Here is a 19137-nt window from a genome sequence, read left to right on the forward strand (position 1 = left end):
CTGATCCACTTCGCACAGCTTACCCCTCCTCATCTTTCCCCTCTGAGCCCTGCTGTGTGCCCAGGCAGCTGATAACAGCCACATGTAGGGTATTGCCGTACCCGGGAGAGCCAACATTACAGTTTATGAGGTGTATATCTCCGGTGGCGCATGCTGGGCACAATATATCGGACACTGAATTGGCATATATGTATAGAAAATTGCAAATTTCACTCTGCACCAACTGCTGCACATTATCTTTTACACAATACCTGTGCGGTCAAAATGCTCACTACACCTCTAGATGAATGCCTTAAGGGGTGTAGATTTTAAAACAGGGTCACTTCTTTGGGGTTTCAACTGTACTGGTACCTTAGGGGCTTCTGCGTACAAGACTTAGCACCAGAAAAGCTCCAGTAGGCCAAATGGTGGTCCTTTCCTTCTGAGCCCTGCCGTGTGCCCAGACAGCTAATAACAGCCACATGTAGGGTATTGCCGTACCCGGGAGAACCCACATTACAATTTATGGGGTGTATGTCTCCGGTGGCACATGCTGGGCACAATATATCGGACACTGACATGGCATATATATAGAAAATTGCAAATCTCACTCTGCACCATCTGCTGTGCATTATCTTTTACACAATACCTGTGGGGTCAAAATGCTCACTACACCTCTAGATGAATTCCTTAAGGGGTGTCGTTTTTAAAACGGGGTCACTTCTCGGGGGTTTCAACTGTACTGATACCTCAGGGGCTTCTGCACACACGACTTAGCACCAGAAAATTCCCAGTAGGCCACATGGTGGTCCTTTCCTTCTGAGCCCTCCCATGGGCCCAAACGGCAGTTTATCACCACAAATAGGGTATTGCCACACTCAGGACAAATTGGGCAACAAAATGCGGTATTTTATTCCTTGTGAAAATAAGAAATTTTGAGCCAAAACTACCTCTTATTGGAAAAAATATATTTTTTTTTAATTCACAGCCCAATTCAAATAAATTCTGTGAAAAAACTGTGGGGTCTAAATGGTCACAACACCCATAAATAAATTCTTTGAGGGGTGTAGTTTCCAAAATGGGGTGACTTCTGGTGGGTTTCCATTGCTTTGATACCTTTGGGGCTCTGCAAATGCGACATGGCACCCGAAAACCAATCCAGCAAAATCTGGGCTCCAAAGAACACATAGCGCTCCTTTCCTTCTGAGGCCTCCCATGGGCCCAAACGGCAGTTTATCACCACAAATGGGGTATTGCCGCACTCAGGACAAATTGGGCAACAAATTGGGGTATTTTATTCCTTGTGAAAATAAGAAATTTTGAGCCAAAACTACCTCTTATTGGAAAAAATTAAATTTTTTTGAATTCACAGCCCAATTCAAATAAATTCTGTGAAAAAACTGTGGAGTCTAAATGGTCGCAACACCCATAAATTAATTCCTTGAGGGGTGTAGTTTCCAAAATGGGGTCACTTCTGGTGGGTTTCCATTGCTTTGATACCTTTGGGGCTCTGCAAATGCGACATGGCACCCGAAAACCAATCCAGCAAAATCTGGGCTCCAAAGAACACATAGCGCTCCTTTCCTTCTAATACCTCCCATGGGCCCAAACGGCAGTTTATGGCCACAAATAGGGTACTGCCGCACTCAGGACAAATTTGGCAACAAAATGGGGTATTTTATTCGTTGTGAAAATAAGACATTTTGAGCCAAAACTACATCTTATTGGAAAAAATTTTTTTTTTTTAAATTCACAGCCCAATTCAAATAAGTTCTGTGAAAAAACTGTGGGGTCTAAATGGTCACAACACCCATAAATAAATTCCTTGAGGGGTTTTGTTTCCAAAATGGGGTCACTTTTGGTGGGTTTCCATTGCTTTGATACCTCTGAGGCTCTGCAAATGCGACATGGCACCCGAAAACCAATCCAGCAAAATCTGGACTCCTAAGAACACATAGCGCTCCTTTCCTTCTGAGGCCTCCCATGGGCCCAAACAGCAGTTTATCACCACAAATGGGGTATTGCCGCACTCAGGACAAATTGGGCAACAAAATGGGGCATTTTGTTCCCTGTGAAAATAAGAAATTCTGATAAAAAATGACATCTTATTGGAAAAATTGTCATTCTTTTAATTTCACAGCCCAATTCAAATACGCGCTGTGAAAAAACTACGGGGTCAAAATGGTAACAATAACCATAAATTAATTCCTTGAGGGGTGCAGTTTCCAAAATGGGGTCAGTTTTGGGGGATTCCTACTGTTTTGGCACCTCAACACCTCTTCAAACGTGGCATGCCGCCTAAAATATATGCTAATAAAAAAGCACCACCAAAATGCACTAGGTGCTTCTTTGCTTCTGGGGCTTGTGTTTTAGTCCACGAGCGCACTAGAGCCACATGTGGGACATTTCTAAAAACTGAAGAATCTGGACAATACATATTTAGTAGTGTTTCTCTGGTAAAACCTTCTTTGTTACAGAAAAAAATAGAATAAAATTGAAATTCAGAAAGAAAAACAAAATTTGCAAATTTCACCTCCACTTTGCTTTAATTACTGTGAAATGCCTGAAGGGTTAAAAAACTTTCTAAATGCTGTTTTGAATACTTTGAGGGGTCTAGTTTTTTAAATGGGGTGCTTTATGGGGGTTTCTAATACATAAGCCCCTGAAAGCCACTTCAGAACTGAACAGGTACCTTAAAAAAAAGGCTTTTGAAATTTTCTTAAAAATATGAGAAATTGCTGTTTATGTTCTAAGCCTTGTAACGTCCAAGAAAAATAAAAAAATGTTCAAAAAACGATGCCAATCTAAAGTAGACATATGGGAAATGTGAACTAGTGACTATTTTGGGTGGTATAACCGTCTGTTTTTCAAGCAGATGCATTTAAATTCTGAAAAATGCAATTTTTTCTACATTTTCTCTAAATTTTGCAATTTTTCTCAAATAAAGACTGAATATATCGACCAAATTTTACCACGAACATGAAGCCCAAAGTGTCACGAGAAAACAATCTCGGAATCGCTTGGATAGGTTTAAGCATTCCAACGTTATTACCACATAAATTGAAATATGTCAGATTTGAAAAATGGGCTCTGAGCCTTAAGGCCCAAACTAGGCTGCGTCCTTAAGGGGTTAAATAAAGTAATTGTCAACAGAACAAGGTTAGGAAAAAAGGTAGGTAAAAATAAATTAATTAATAAAACAAAATCACTTTAGTGTTGTGAAAGGCTCTATTCACACAGACGTCATGGCTTCTGTTTATAACTGTTTATAACTGGCCTTAATGACAAGCTATTTTTTATGTTTTTCATCATCGCATTCCAAGAGCTATAACTTTTTATTTTTGCGTCGACATAGCTGTATAAGGTCTTGTTTTTTGCGAGACAAGTTGTGTTTTTTAATAGCACCATTTTGGGGTACATATAATTTATTGATTATCTTTTATTAACTTCTTTTTGGGGGGTAATAGAAAAAAGCAGCAATTTCGCCACTTTTTTTGAGTTCTTAATTTACGCCATAGCGGGTTGTTATGATTAGAACGATACCAAATTTATTTAGATTTTGTATGTTTTACTGCTTTTACACAGTAAAATCTTATTTGGTTTTGTGTCTCCATATTTGAAAAGCCATAACTTTTTCTGCCGATGCGGTTGTATGAGGGCTTTCTTTTTGCAGGATGACTTGTAGTTTTTATTGGTACCATTTTGGAGTAGATGTGATTTTTTTTATCACTTTTTATGACATTTTTTTTAAGGCAGGATTCACAGAAAAAAGCAATTTTTGCATTGTTTTTTATTTGATTTTTTACGGCGTTAATCCGAGCGGGATAAATAATGTAAGAACTTTATAGTTGGAGTCGTTATGGACACGGTGATATCAAATATGTGTAACTTATTTACTTTTTTTTTGTTTTATAATAATAAAGCTGTTTGTAATGGGAAAAAGTGGGTTTTACATTTTTTATTCACTTTTTTATTTATTAACTTTCTGAAACTTTTTTTTATTCATTTTTACCGGTCCCACTTGGGGATTTCACTATGGGATTGTCCGATTGCTATTATAATACACTGCAATACTTCTGTTTTGCAGTGTATTACTGCATGGCCTAGCAGACATTAACTGGGGCAGACCTGGGGCCCTTTATTAGGCCCCCCAGCTGCCATAGAAGACACCGACACCCTGCGATCACATGCAGGGTGTCGGTGGAGTGAGAGAGGGAGCTCCCTCCCTCTCTCCAAAACCACTCAGATGCGGTGGTCACTATTGAGCGCCGCATTTGAAGGGTTAAACGAGCTAAATCGATACGGATATTGATCTCGCCCATTCGAGCAGGGATGCTCCCAGCCCTCAGTTACCGAAGGTAGCTGAGAGCAGGGAGATTTAATGGCTCCCTATTTATTTATTCTGATGCAGCGCCGTAAAAAGGCTACTGCATCAAAATACAGTCCGTTAGTGGCCGCTGTAAAAACACTATGGGGAGGTCACTAACGGGTTAAGATCAAAGTTATTAATTAAATAACAAAATAATTAAATAAAATCTATAATTGATGCGGCTACGCGTTTCAACACTGGTCTAGTGTCTTCATTAGGCCATTACAAACAGGGAAATAAGCACACTCATATATACACTTTGCTTCCTTGTTGGAGTATATTCTTATGTGGAGCCACTGACTAGATGGGGCTATTTAAATACTTTTGGATTTTATTAAATTATTTTTTTATTCAATTAATAATAAATAACTTTGATCTTAAACCCTCTGGATATCAGCAGTGCTTTTCTGGAAACCCCCATTTTTCTTTGCTTCCTTGTTGGAGTATATTCTTGATTTTAAGCGGAGGTGATCCATCACCCACCGGTTGGGGATAGCAGCAGCTGACAACTTACTGTCCGAACGCACACACTTGTGTTGTACCCAGTATGTACAACCAGACAAGATGAGCGCTTATAATCTTTAAACGATCACGTATAAACCTGTTGGATTTATTGCACGATGTGGTGCCCTATGTTCCTCTTTTTTCTCCATTAGATGCTCCACATAAGAGACATCGCATCATAATGTTAATTTAAATCTATAACAATTGCTGCAGCAGTCAATGTATCTTCGTAGAATGCCAACCTACCATTCCACATACTCAGTCTGTAGATTGCCCTTCAGATACGTTTCCAACGGAGAGTTTTGATATGTCCAGGGTGGTCACAGTTTTACTGATACACATTCTCAGTGCAATGCTTTCCAATTTTATGAAGCAAAGAAACAACCTAACTGATGCATTTTAAATTCGATAGTCAAGTTTTGAAGGTCAGAGGTATACCAGTGTGCAAGACAGAAATAATTTTATTGTGTGCCCTATTTCATGGATCTGATGATGTCACCAAACAGTGTTTTGCTTAGCCTGATCAATTTAAAATTCAACCACAGTTGCGATATTCACATTATTTTGTAAAATTAGTCAACATCTTCTAAGGCCCCATGCACACGTCCGTAATTTTGAGCCGCAATTACAGACCGTAATTGCGGATCAAAATACTGACCCATTCATTTCTATGGCCAACGGACACCTTCCCGTATATTTACGGGAAGGTGTCCGGGCCGCAGAAAGCATCCGTAAAAAATAGGACATATCCTATTTTTTTATTTTACGGACCATGCTCCCATGCTTTATAATGGGAGCACAGCCTGCAAATGTGGATGACTGTCTGCGGCCGGCCGTGCCTGTAATTACGGACAGTGCAGTAAATAAAAAAAGCGGCACCGTTTCAGTTTTAGAGGGTGCAGAATCCTCGTCCGGACATATGACCAATGCCCCAAAGTACATAGCAAACTCCAAAATACAAGGCAGCACTCCAAATTTAGTGAAAAAATAGGATCACTTTAATCACCACAAGCGACGTCTCAGTCCTACTCCATGGGGCCTTTCTCATATATACTTTGATCCCATTGAGTTGTATTGAACTGTTGCTTGGGTGAATAAAACACACCACTTTATTTATTCACTACTTGGAGTGCTGCCTCTAATTTTTGTTTTTTATATCTATGGACTCGTAGCCTGAGTCTGGGAGGATTCTCTTTTGCAGCCGCTATCTGGAGCAGAGCTGCTTTCTTTTTGTATATATATATACAGGGTGGGCCATTTATATGGATACACCTAAATAAAATGGGAATGGTTGGTGATATTAACTTCCTGTTTGTGGCACATTAGTATATGGGAGGGGGGAAACTTTTCAAGCTGGGTGTTGACCATGGCGGCCATTTTGAAGTCGGCCATTTTGTATCCAACTTTAGTTTTTTCAATGGGAAGAGGGTCATGTGACACATCAAACTTATCGAGAATGTCACAAGAAAAACAATGGTGTGCTTGGTTTTAACGTTACTTTATTATTTCATGAGTTATTTACACGTTTCTGACCACTTATAAAATGTGTTCAAAGTGCTGCCCATTGTGTTGGATTGTCAATGCAACCCTCTTCTCCCACTCTTCACACACTGATAGCAACACCGCAGAAGAAATGCCTCCCGATCTGACCTCCTTAGACTTTTATCTTTGGGGTCATCTGAAGGCAATTGTCTATGCTGTGAAGATACGAGATGTGCAGCAACTGAAACTACGGATACTGGAAGCCTGTGCTAGCATTTCTTCTGTGGTGTTGCTATCAGTGTGTGAAGAGTGGGAGAAGAGGGTTGCATTGACAATCCAACACAATGGGCAGCACTTTGAACACATTTTATAAGTGGTCAGAAACTTGTAAATAACTCATGAAAGAATAAAGTAACGTTAAAACCAAGCACACCATTGTTTTTCTTGTGAAATTCTCGATAAGTTTGATGTGTCACATGACCCTCTTCCCATTGAAAAAACTAAAGTTGGATACAAAATGGCTGACTTCAAAATGGCCGCCATGGTCAACACCCAGCTTGAAAAGTTTCCCCCCTCCCATATAGTAATGTGCCACAAACAGGAAGTTAATATCACCAACCATTCCCATTTTATTTAGGTGTATCCATATAAATGGCCCACCCTGTATATATATATATATATATATATATATATATATATATATATATATATATACATATATAAAAAACATAGGATCAAGTAACGGCACCAGGACTTGAGCTTAAGAAAGGTTCTTTGACGGACCGAAACGTCGCTGCTCACTTGAGGTGAATAAATCCACCCTTTGAAGTCCTGCTGCCGTTACTTGATCCTATGGTTTTTGTATATTTCAAGTCGGGGAAGTGATTCATCCTCTGGGTAACGTGCACATGGCCTAATTTATAGCCACATGGAGTGCTGTGTTAATTTGCAATTGGACTATATATATATATATATATATATATATATATATATATATATATATATATATAAGCCCGTGCAACTTTTACGGTTTGTTATGATTCCAATCACAACTTTGTTTTGATTCCAAAATATCTTTTTTTTAATAATAAATAAATACTTGCTATTTTTTTATTTTTGAAGTCCCCTAAAAAATAAACAATAATGTGTTCATAAATATTTCCAGTTAAGAAATCTTTATTGTAGCCTCTGGCGTTTAGTCATAGCTTATAGCACACAAGTCAAAAGAAATAAAAAGTGGGCCAATATCTGTCTGCAGCACATGAACTGACACAACGTCCTGACAATTTATCATTATAATGTAATGCACTTCCAGTGATTTATAGAAAACACACTATCAGCAAGGGAAGGAAGATACAAATCCTCTTTGTTGTGGTTTGAAGGATTCAGGTCCCTTACATTGAATTTGATGAATATTCTTGGCATTTCATTTCATCATTGTATTTATCACAGGAAGAGCCTGGAAAAAATAAAAAATAAAAATAGAGCAAAACCACTAGTAGAAAGTGCATTAGTAAAATATAAAGGCTTCAAGTCACTTTGTATCAAGGAATCCTAGCACTAACCGTGACTATCACACAATCTGCATGGCTGCAGAAATGAAATGAGCATTACATTTTCTATGTAATAAACAGATTTAGGAGTATTTGAAAGGATACATAGACTAACATAAAAACATTCTTTCTTTTTTTTGTTGCTTATTGTCTGATGTATTCAGCAAGTAATGCAATATAGCCCGTCAGTCCACAGTTGTATAGAAGGCCAACTGCCGTCACTCAAATCAATATCAAGAATCAGCATGAGTGACTAAAATATAACACAACCATTACTAATATCTTCTAAAATAAATAGGCACATATGACAAACAACATATAAACAAATAATGTATAATCCTCGAGAATAACTACTCATGGAGGAGTCAAAGATCATTTCCAAAGCTCCCAGTCATATTAGTCAATACAATATGTAACTGGTACAATTAATGTTGCCCCAGCCGCAAAGCAATGTGTACAACTAATGAAAATTTGGAATGACTTTACCAGATGAGTTCCTACAATGTAAGCATCAGAGTAGAGGATGAGGCTCAGGTAGCTCCTACCGGTAATCCATAAACAGGGAAGGCTCGTATATGGTCCGTATTCAACCCTGTTTGATAGGAAGATACAGTCCCTAGTACCTATATCGTGCACACATGCGAAAAAGGTCGACCCTATCCAGAACCAGCCACTACACTAGTTACACCCTAAAGATATCCATACAGCGTATATTAAATCATAATTGATTATATCATGTTGCTTTATGTCTGACTAAGTTATTAACCAATTAAGCATATTTTTTCATGTTACTGAATTGTGTATGTTTTCTATGATACAAGGAAACAATATAATAACATATTCTCAACAAGAGAAAATAATAACCAGCAGAATATCATCTAGGCCTACAGACTGGGGATTTGGGACTATATGATTGTTCGTTCTTTACAGAAAATTGTATTGATTATGGATACCACTGATCATAATAGGGCTGTATCATAATAAAAACCTCTAAATATGTGTGCATCATTTGACAGATGATACAGTACGTTTTTGGTCCTGACCAAATGCCTGCTATAATTCCAGCAACATGCACTTAAGTGAGAGTATTTCGTTTTTATCTGGAGGATCCCATTAACGCACGTATTTATGGAGCTGTGCCCAGGCCATCAGCCATGGCAGTCGTCTGTAACTTACAGGTGACATACAGCAATAAATATAGAAACATCGAATTTCACGTCAGAAAAAAACCTACAGGTCCATCCAGTCTGCTCTTTTTGTGTGTATATTATTATACATACTGTATATATATCAATATATACATTTTTGGGGGAGATTATGTATTTTTATATATGCTAGTCCTTCTCAATGAATTAGAATATCATCAAAAAGTAAATTTCAGTAATTCAATTAAAAAATGTGTCAAGTAAATGCAACTACTGTCAACATAACAGAGATAAGGATATCTATAAGAAAAATGCCATAGGTGCGCGGCACTGGTAAAGCAGAACGGGCACCTTTTGCATAAGTCATTCCTGGGATTCCCAGCCCATGGATCCCCATGGTTGCTTTCTTTTGACGTGTCCTAATGACGTGATAAGATATATGAAAGTGGAGAGCTAATATAAGTGTGTATTTTCTTATGCATAGAGCAGGGATGCAGGTGGTGTAGTTATGCCACCAAGACTCAGTATTATAATTAGGACTGACCTCCAGTTGGAGGGGTTTGAAAGGTCTATGCAGTTCGTGGCTGAATCCGATCATTAGTCCCCACTGCATTTCAATAATTTCAGCTTTTATTTTCTTGTTAAAAGCAGGGAATAGACAAACGCAGAGGACAAATTGAGACTTAAAATCAGAACCCAGTCTAAGGCCTCATGCACACGACCGTGCTTTTGCAGCCGCAATTTATCTGCATTTTTGCTTATAAATTGCGGACCGCAAAACCAATGCGGTCGTGTGCATGAGGCCTTAGACTGTTATTTAGCCTGATACGCCAATGTTTGGCAATTTTAAAACTTTGAGAGCAAATTCTTCCTACTTTTCTGTCTGTGCCTCATTTAGGGCACGTTAAGACGTGGCGGGATTGCTGTGGAATTCCGCTGTGGACAGTCTGCAGTGGAGTTCTCCAGCGGCCATATTTTTAATTTCTTTCTATACATTTTTAGGAAAGTTAGTTCAGACGTTGCAGAAAATTACTTTGCGAAAATCAGGCTGCGGTGCAGAATTTTCCCTCCGCAGCGTGCTCATTCCATTGCAGAGAAGAAGCGGAATTTCACTGCAGATTTCAGCCTTTGCAATGCAAAAACTGAAACCTGTGGCAAGTCCACTGTGATATCTGCAACGTCTGAATTACCTGTCAAATATGCAAATGTTGGTGCAGTTTCATCGCGTAATTGCCCCAAATTTGCACCAACATTTTCAGCGGAAAAATTCTGCCACGTCTGACCGTGCCCTTACACTTGTATAACTACTTGTCTTGTAGTAAGCTATATAAATGGTTAATGAAAGCGTGATGATAAAGCCTTAGTACTGTATTCCTCTAGGGTAGATCAGTTACGTTGAACATAGTGAGTGTAGATAATAAAAGTATCCATTTGTTTTGCTTATTGTGTAATAAACTCTAGCTGGTGATCGGTGGCTTTTTCTTCCAAGATTTATGACAGGAAAAGGTCTGAAAGATAAGGTTCTTGTTAATTTTGAGTTATACATTGCTAGCTAAAGAATAAATTAACCCATTTGTGTGTATTACATTATGCAATTATTAGAAACAGAAATTAAAATGCAATGTAGAAAAATGACCGCTATATGATATAGTAAATGAATTGACAAATAATAGTAAAATATTACGTTTTTTTGTCAGGATTCACATGTATCCAGTCAGTGGTTTACAGATGCAGCGCTTTTACTAAAGCTTTTCATTCCCAAATCTCAAGTGACATCAGTTAGATTGTGGACACTTTTTAGGACTGTTTTTGAGAATGACCTTTTATCATGTATACAGCAAAAAACAATAAGGATACAAAACGGATGTGCACTTATAATTATACAGAGAACTAAGGACATTCGTAATTGTTTTATGAGCTTTAGTTTCAGTCATTGATTTAGTCCTAGATTTCAGTTATTGCTGGGCAGACTGTTATTTTATTACAGTGTTTTTCCTAAAGATTATTTCCAGAAAAATATTGAATTTATTATCAAAGACGATCTTTCTAGTTAATGTGTGTTACTTAAAGAGGCTCTGTCACCAGATTTTCCAACCCCTATCTGCTATTGCAGCAGATAGGCGCTGCAATGTAGATTACAGTAACGTTTTTATTTTTAAAAAACTAGCATTTTTGGCCACTCACAGGTCCTGCATCGTGTCGGACACATCGGCACCAGAGGCTTCAGTTGATTCTGCAGCAGCATCGGCGTTAGCAGGTAAGTCGATGTAGCTACTTACCTGCAAACGCTGATGCTGCTGCAGAATCAACTGTAGCCTCTGGTGCCGATGTGTCCTCGCTCGTCTGACACGATGCAGGACCTGTGAGTGACGTCACAGCGTGATCTGGCAGAAGCTGGGCGTTCTGAAGAGAAGTGGATGATACTTCTCATCAGAACGCCCAGCTAGTAAAAGTATTAAAAACGCCCCGATGTACGCACATAATACACGCCCACTTGGACTTTTACTTTTAAACACACCCACTTGGACTTTTGCAAGCCTCATTTGCATAACTACAAAAATGGTCATAACTTGGCCAAAAATGCTAGTTTTTTAAAAATAAATACGTTACTGTAATCTACATTGCAGCGCCTATCTGCTGCAATAGCAGATATGGGTTGCAAAATCTGGTGACAGAGCCTCTTTAAACTCATGCCGCAGCAGCAGCAGCCATGTTTCGGTTTTTAATTTTCTTTTCTTTTCCTCCCCACCTTCTAAAAGCCATAACTTGTTTATTTCTCCATGTATAAAGCCTTATGAGTGCTTGTTTGTTGCAGGACAAGTTGTAGTTTTTCATAATTTGTTGTACTATATTATGTACTATTAACCCCTTTAGGTGTCGCTTTATGTGGTACTAACTTTGGAATGCATTTACCTATCCAAGAGATTCTGAGATTGTTTTCTTGTGACATATTGTACTTTATGTTAGTGAAAAGATTTGGTCGATAAATTCAATATTTTTTTTGTGACAATACCAAAATTTTGAGAAAATTAGCAAAAATTAGCGCTTTTCTAAATTTAAAGAGGCTCTGTCACCAGATTTTGCAACCCCTATCTCCTATTGCAGCAGATCGGCGCTGCAATGTATATAAGAGTAACGTGTTTTTTTTTCAAAAACAAGCATTTTTGGCCGTAGTTATGACCATTTTTAGATTTATGCAAATGAGGCTTTCTTAAGTACAACTGGGCGTGTTTAAAGTTATGTACAAGTGGGCGTGTATTGTGTATGTACATCTGGGCGTTTTTACTTCTTTTACTAGCTGGGCGTTGTGAATAGAAGTGTATGATGCTGACGAATCAGCATCATCCACTTCTCTTCGTTAACACCCAGCTTCTGGCAGTGCACAGACACACAGCGTGTTCTCGAGAGATCACGCTGTGACGTCACTTCGTGCCCCAGGTCCTGCATCGTGTCGGACGAGCGAGGACACATCGGCACCAGGCGACAGAGGCTACAGTTGATTCTGCAGCAGCATCGGCGTTTGCAGGTAAGTCGATGTAGCCTTTGTCGCCTGGTGCCGATGTGCCCTCGCTCGTCCGACATGATGCAGGACCTGGGGCAGGAAGTGACGTCACAGCGTGATCTCTCGAGAACACGCTGTGTGTCTGTGCACTGCCAGAAGCTGGGTGTTAACGAAGAGAAGTGGATGATGCTGATTCGTCAGCATCATACACTTCTATTCACAACGCCCAGCTAGTAAAAGAAGTAAAAACGACCAGATGTACATACACAATAAACGCCCACTTGTACATAACTTTAAACACGCCCAGTTGTACTTAAGAAAGCCTCATTTGCATAAATATAAAAATGGTCATAACTTGGCCAAAAATGCTCGCTTTTGAAAAAAAACACGTTACTCTTATCTACATTGGAGCGCCGATCTGCTGCAATAGGAGATAGGGGTTTCAAAATCTGGTGACAGAGCCTCTTTAAATGTATCTGCTTGTAAAACAGATAGTAATACCACACAAAATTGTTATATTTAGTTTAGTTTAAATCTTTTAACATTTCCCATATGTCTACTTTATGTTTCCATCGTTTTTTGAACATCCTTTTATTTTTCTAGGATGTTACAAGGCTTAGGACTTTCCCAGCAATTTCTGTCATTTTTAAGAAAATTTCAAAAGGCTATTTTTTCATGGACCACTTCAGTTCTGAAGTGGCTATGAGGGCCTTATATAATAGAAAGTCCCCATAAATCACCCCATCTTAAAAACTGCACCCCTCAAAGTATTCAAAACAGCAATAAGAAAGTGTGTTAACCCTTTACACATTTCACAGGAATTAAAGCAACGTAGAGGTTTTTTTTTACAAAATTCATTTGCAAAAACGTTGTTTTCTGTAACACAGAAGGTTTTACCAGAGAAACGCAACTCATTATTTATGCCCAGATTCTGAAGTTTTTAGAAATATCCCACATGTGGCCCTAGGGTGCTAATGGACTCTAGCCTTAGAAGCAAAGTAGCACCACGTGGATTTTGGGGCCTCCTTTTTTTTGGAATTTATTTTAGGCACCATGTCAGGTTCGAAGAGGTCGTGTGGTGCCGAAACAGTGGAAACCCCCAAAAGTGACCCCATTTTGGAAACTACACCCCTCAAGGAATTTATCAAGGGGTATAGTTAGCATTTTTTGCAACATTTATTTGAAATAGTCTATGAAAATGAAAATCTAATCTTTACATTTTTGCAAGGAATAAAGGAGAAAAAGCACCCCAACATTTGTAAAGCAATTTCTCCTGATTACGGCAATACCCCATATGTGGTAATAAACTGCTGTTTGGACCAACGGCAGGGATCAGAATGGAAGGAGCGCCATTTGGATTTTGGAGTGCTGATTTTGCTGGAATAGTCTTTGGTGGCATGTCAGTTTTGCATGTCCTGGAGGGACCAAAACAGTGGAAACCCCCAAAAGTGACCTAATTTTGGAAACTACACCCCTCCAGAAAATGTTTCTAGAGGTATAGTTAGCATTTTGACCCCACAGGTTTTTTGCTGAATTTATTGGAATGAGTCTGTGAAGATGAAAATCTACATTTTTACTGAAAAATATAGAATTTTTAAATTTTTACAAGGAATAAAGGAGAAAAAGACCCCCAACATTTGTAAAGCAATTTCTCCCGATTATGCCAATACCCCATATGTGGTAATAAACTGCTGTTTGGACCCACGGCAGGGCTCAGAAGAGAAGGTGCACCATTTCGGCACAGATTTTTCTGGAATGGTTTCGGGTGCCATGTCGCATTTGCGTAGCTACTGAGGTACCAGTACAATGGAAACCCCCAAGAAGTGACCCTATTTGGAAACTGCACCCCTCAAAGAATTTATCTAGTGGTGTGATCACTTTTATGACCCCATAGTTTTTTTTGCTGAATTTAGTGGATGTTTGGCATGAAAAATAAAATGTTAAATTTTTCACAAATGCGTCATTTATTGGACAGATTTTTTTCAGGCACCGAGAATTTAAGTGAAGGAAAGCACCTCAATATTTATTGGGCTATTTCTTCTGAGTTCAGAAATACCAAAGTGGTCTAAATATGTTGTCCTGACACAAAGCAGTGTCTGGAAGTGAAGGAGCACCACAATGATATTGAGGCCTTATTTTTACTTGCGTGATTTTTGGCCACAAGCATAGGCCTAACAAAATTGTGCAGATCATACACATTTGTTAGAGTATTAGGTATTCATCTAGGAGTATAATGAGGGTTTTTAGTTTTTTATACTTTTTTTTAGCATGTCCAATTTAAAAAATGGGTAAAAGACCAGATTGATAAAGGGAGGGGTGGAGTTTTTAAAAGTATAACATTTTTAATCCAGGGGTGGAAGATGTGGAAGCAGTCCTTCATGCATAGTCCGACAAGTGGACAAGTGTCTCACTGACATGTCGTAACCTTTCGGATATACCTTTTTGTGCAGACACGGCACCTTTTTTGTGCGCTGACTTTTTTTTTGGTGTGGCAGGCACTTCGCTTGGAAAGTGCTGCCCAGAACAATTCAGCAAACACTACTTGAAGCAGCAGAAGTTTCCCCTATCTCGTCTCCAAGTATAAGGCTGGGTTCACACACACTATTTACGGACGTAATTCGGGCGTTTTAGCCCCGAATTACGTCCGAAAATGCGGCTCAAAAGCGTCGGCAAATATCTGCCCATTCACTTGAATGGGTCTTACGATGTTCTGTTCCGACGGTCATTTTTTTACGCGCCGCTGTCAAAAGGCGGCGCGTAAAAAAGACGCCCGCGTCAAAGAAGTGCCTGTCACTTCTTCAGACGTAAATGGAGCCGTTTTACATTGACACCATGGAAAACCAGCTCCAATTACGTCCGTAATGGACGCAGCAAAAGACGCCTGCATATGCCATTACGGCTGAAATTACGCTGCTGTTTTCTCCTGAAAACAGCACCGTAATTTAAGCCGTAACGGACGCTGACTTGTGAACATTCCCTAAGAATTTTAATAATTGTTTCTTTGTACTCCAAGTGGGTACCTTGGTGGCCAGCTTTCCTGTAAATTAAAAATAAATTGTATATTGCCATCTGGACAAGGTACACTGCCAATTTCTTGTACCAGATTTTACTTTTTCGCATGGCACTATACTGTTTTAACACCTCATCATTCAGGTCAAACCCCCCCCCCCCCCATGAATTTATTATATGCCTGAATGCACACAGGCTTCATTGTGGACACTTTGAATCCACGTGAGGGGACAGGGGTGCAACTGGCATCATGCATAGTTGACAGCATGCATACATATTTTTTGTCCCTGCATTTTATACACAGGACCCCATCCTGCAGCAATCCCCTGCTATCGCCAAATTGTAGCAATTGGCCGATGAGGGTCTTGGGAAGGTGCCGCTGTTTTTTTCGCACCGTCCCTCATGCCACTGTTTTTTTGTCTAGAAGACATTTGAACAGGGATACACTTGCTTACCAGTTGTCCAAGTACAAGTTGTACCCCTGATCAAACAGTGGGTGCAGGAGGTCCCACACTATCTTCCCAGTTGTGGTCAGGACAGGGGGACAGTTTGAGGGCTGTATTGTCCTGTCCTTACCCTCATAGATCCGGAAAGCGTGTGCGTATCCGGCCTCAGATTCACACAGCTTGTAGACCTTGATCCCATACCTGGCATGCTTATTGGGCAAATATTGGCGAAACTTCAGCCTGCCCTTGAAGTGCACTAGGGATTCGTCAATTGAAATTTGCTTTTCAGGGGTGTCGATTTCCGAAAAATTTTGGGAAAAAATATTAATGAGGAGCCTAGTTTTAAAAAGTCTATCGAAATTGGGGTCATCCTGAAGGAGCATTAGGAGTTGTCACTAAAAAGGGCTTCAATGCGGGCTCTGGTCATTGTGTTTCCATACAACGAACAATGATATAAAATATCTGTGGACCAGTAGAATCTCACTTCTGGCTTTAGTGAGACCCATGTTGAGGACTAACCCCCAATATTTCAGAATTTCTGCACAATAAGTCGGTAAGCCATGGATAGGGCTGGGCATTAAAGGAGTTGGGGTGTTCGGCAATAAATTGGTGGGCATAAATGTTGGTTTGGTCCACCATAAGCTGTATCAAATTGTCGGTAAAGAACAATTTGAAAAATCAAGTTACAGGCAACCCTTCCGTCTGCACATGAATTCCTGCCGCAGCAGTAAATTCTGGCATTTGGGGCGTGTAATTGGTTGGGAGTGACCAATCACTGCTGGCAGTACCAGGGTCAGGCAGAACGGCAGTTTCAGGGTCAGGTAGAACCTGGTCACTAACTCTCCTGCGACTACTAGGAGGTTCCTCACTGTCCCTGGAGGTGGACGAGAGAATGAACTCTGGTTCCTCACTGCTCGCTGAGTCTGTATCAGATACGATCATGGCATACGCCTATTCAGCTGTGTAACGTCTCACTGCCATTTTTTTAAATGCTTGTGTGTATATATATATATATATATATACACACACACATATATATATATATATATATATATATATATATATATCTATACACACATATATATATATATATATATATATATATATATATATATATAGCAGTGTGGCTACTAAAGGGCAGGATTTGGGTCCAGAATTATATATTTAAAAGGAATGTTACAACAGAAAGTGACCTTTCTCCTTATTTATTGGGCAAGAAACCTGGAATATGGTCTGTGTTGCTGGAGTGGAAGAGAATAGTAAATGTTCCACTCTGTCTGCAGGACAGTCCTGGGTTTGGGCTGCCTTAGGAGTCTCATTAACTGCCAGCTGTGAGGACTCCTTTAAAGGGAAGGTGTCATGAATTTTTTTTTTTTTTATCATATTGCTTTTAATATGATATTAACATAAATTTTATTTATTTGTGTTTTTGTGTTGTACTTTTTTCTCTTTCTTTTACTACTCTATGGGGGCTGCCATTTTTTTTCACCTCTGTATGTGTCGATTAACGACACATACAGAGATGGAATACGGTGCATACATCCCCATAGAGAATGCGAACGGGTACCGTTCCATTCACTATAGCGTACGCCGTCTGCCACACAGACCAAACGGAAGGTCTTCGGCAGAGCGACATCCGGCGCCATTTTCATGTGGACCGGAAGCCGCGGCCGGACAGTAAGACGAGTACTTCCGGTTTGCGGCTTCCGGCCATATGTTCAGACGCAAGGACTAGGAGCGGAGGCAGCAGGGGCGGCGACAGCGACAGTGGCGGAGGCGGCAGGAGCAGGTAAGTTATGTTTGTGTATGTGATGTGTGTGTATGTTCGTGTTATACTGTGTGATTACCACTGTATCTAATCCTCCTACACTGTGCATTCGCTCAAAAAATGGCGGCACACAGTGTAGGAGGTTTGAACATTCAACCCCCTCCTTTCTCCTGGCACTAGCCAGGATAAAAGAGGGGGGATTGTTTGAGGACACTAGAGCAAGTGTGTCTTCTCCAATTTTGCAGCATAAAGCAATGAGGTTGCTTTACCACATGCCAATGCTGCAATTTTGGGAATTGCTCCCTCTAGTGACCAGCACATGGAAATGTTATAAATTAGAATCGAATTTATAATATTTCCTGACTTGTGAAAAAATGAGAACAATGTGTAATCATTTATACACTAACTGTATAACTAAAAAAAATAAAAAAATTCTAGCGATACATTCCCTTTAAGAAAGGTGTGATCTAATCACACAATGCTCCCAGTCTGAGGCAGACAGGTATTGCCAGCCTGTGGGAGTCAACAGTTCTGGTAAGACACGTGTTTGTTGTGAGGTACTGGGTAGAAGACCTTTCACCCTGATAGATAGGGAAGCTGTATGTTTAGTTAGAGGCTGGTCGGCCTAGGGTTTATTTTTAACTGTTTGGTAAAACCGCTGTTCATGTATGAAGACAATAAAGCTGGTTGCAGCCAGTTTCAAACCGAATCCAACATGATAGAGGGAAAATTCTTAAGTGTGCCAACCATCTTACCCTGGAGATGGCGATCCTGTGAGCTAACCTACCCCAAGTTGTCACATGATAGATAGATAGATAGATAGATAGATAGATAGATAGATAGATAGATAGATAGATAGATAGATAGATAGATAGATAGATAGATAGATAGAGAGGAGAAGGCAGCAGCACTCACACAGTAATCATAGGTCGGGTGCCAAGCAAAAACGTCCCGATCCTTGGACGTAATGTCAGATATAGCAAAAGAACTTCGCAGCACTCCAAGTTGAAAAGATGGTGGTTTATTCAATCCAAATATAACAGCAACGTTTCAATCCTACAATAGGATCTTTCTCAAGCTTGCAACGTTTCAATCCTACAATAGGATCTTTCTCAAGCTTGGCTTGAGAAAGATCCTATTGTAGGATTGAAACGTTGCTGTTATATTTGGATTGAATAAACCACCATCTTTTCAACTTGGAGTGCTGCGAAGTTCTTTTGCTATATATATACATATATATAAAAAAATAGAGTATATACACACGTAGCTCAGTGAACTTAAAGAGGCTCTGTCACCAGATTTTGCAACCCCTATCTGCTATTGCAGCAGATCGGCGCTGCAATGTAGATTACAGTAACGTTTTTATTTTTAAAAAACTAG

General features: G+C 39.6%; 1 long non-coding RNA gene across 1 annotated transcript in view; it reads right to left on the reverse strand.

Moving 5' to 3' along the window:
* Positions 1-7527: 7527 nt before the first annotated feature.
* Positions 7528-19137, reverse strand: part of LOC142749093 (uncharacterized) — a 115288-nt gene continuing 103678 nt past the window's right edge. Inside the window, exon 4 of the long non-coding RNA XR_012882371.1 lies at positions 7528-7793. This is a non-coding gene — a long non-coding RNA (uncharacterized LOC142749093). The remainder of the gene's footprint in view (positions 7794-19137) is intronic.

Source organism: Rhinoderma darwinii, chromosome 3 (genome assembly GCF_050947455.1).
Source record: "Rhinoderma darwinii isolate aRhiDar2 chromosome 3, aRhiDar2.hap1, whole genome shotgun sequence".
Classification (NCBI taxonomy): domain Eukaryota; kingdom Metazoa; phylum Chordata; class Amphibia; order Anura; family Rhinodermatidae; genus Rhinoderma; species Rhinoderma darwinii.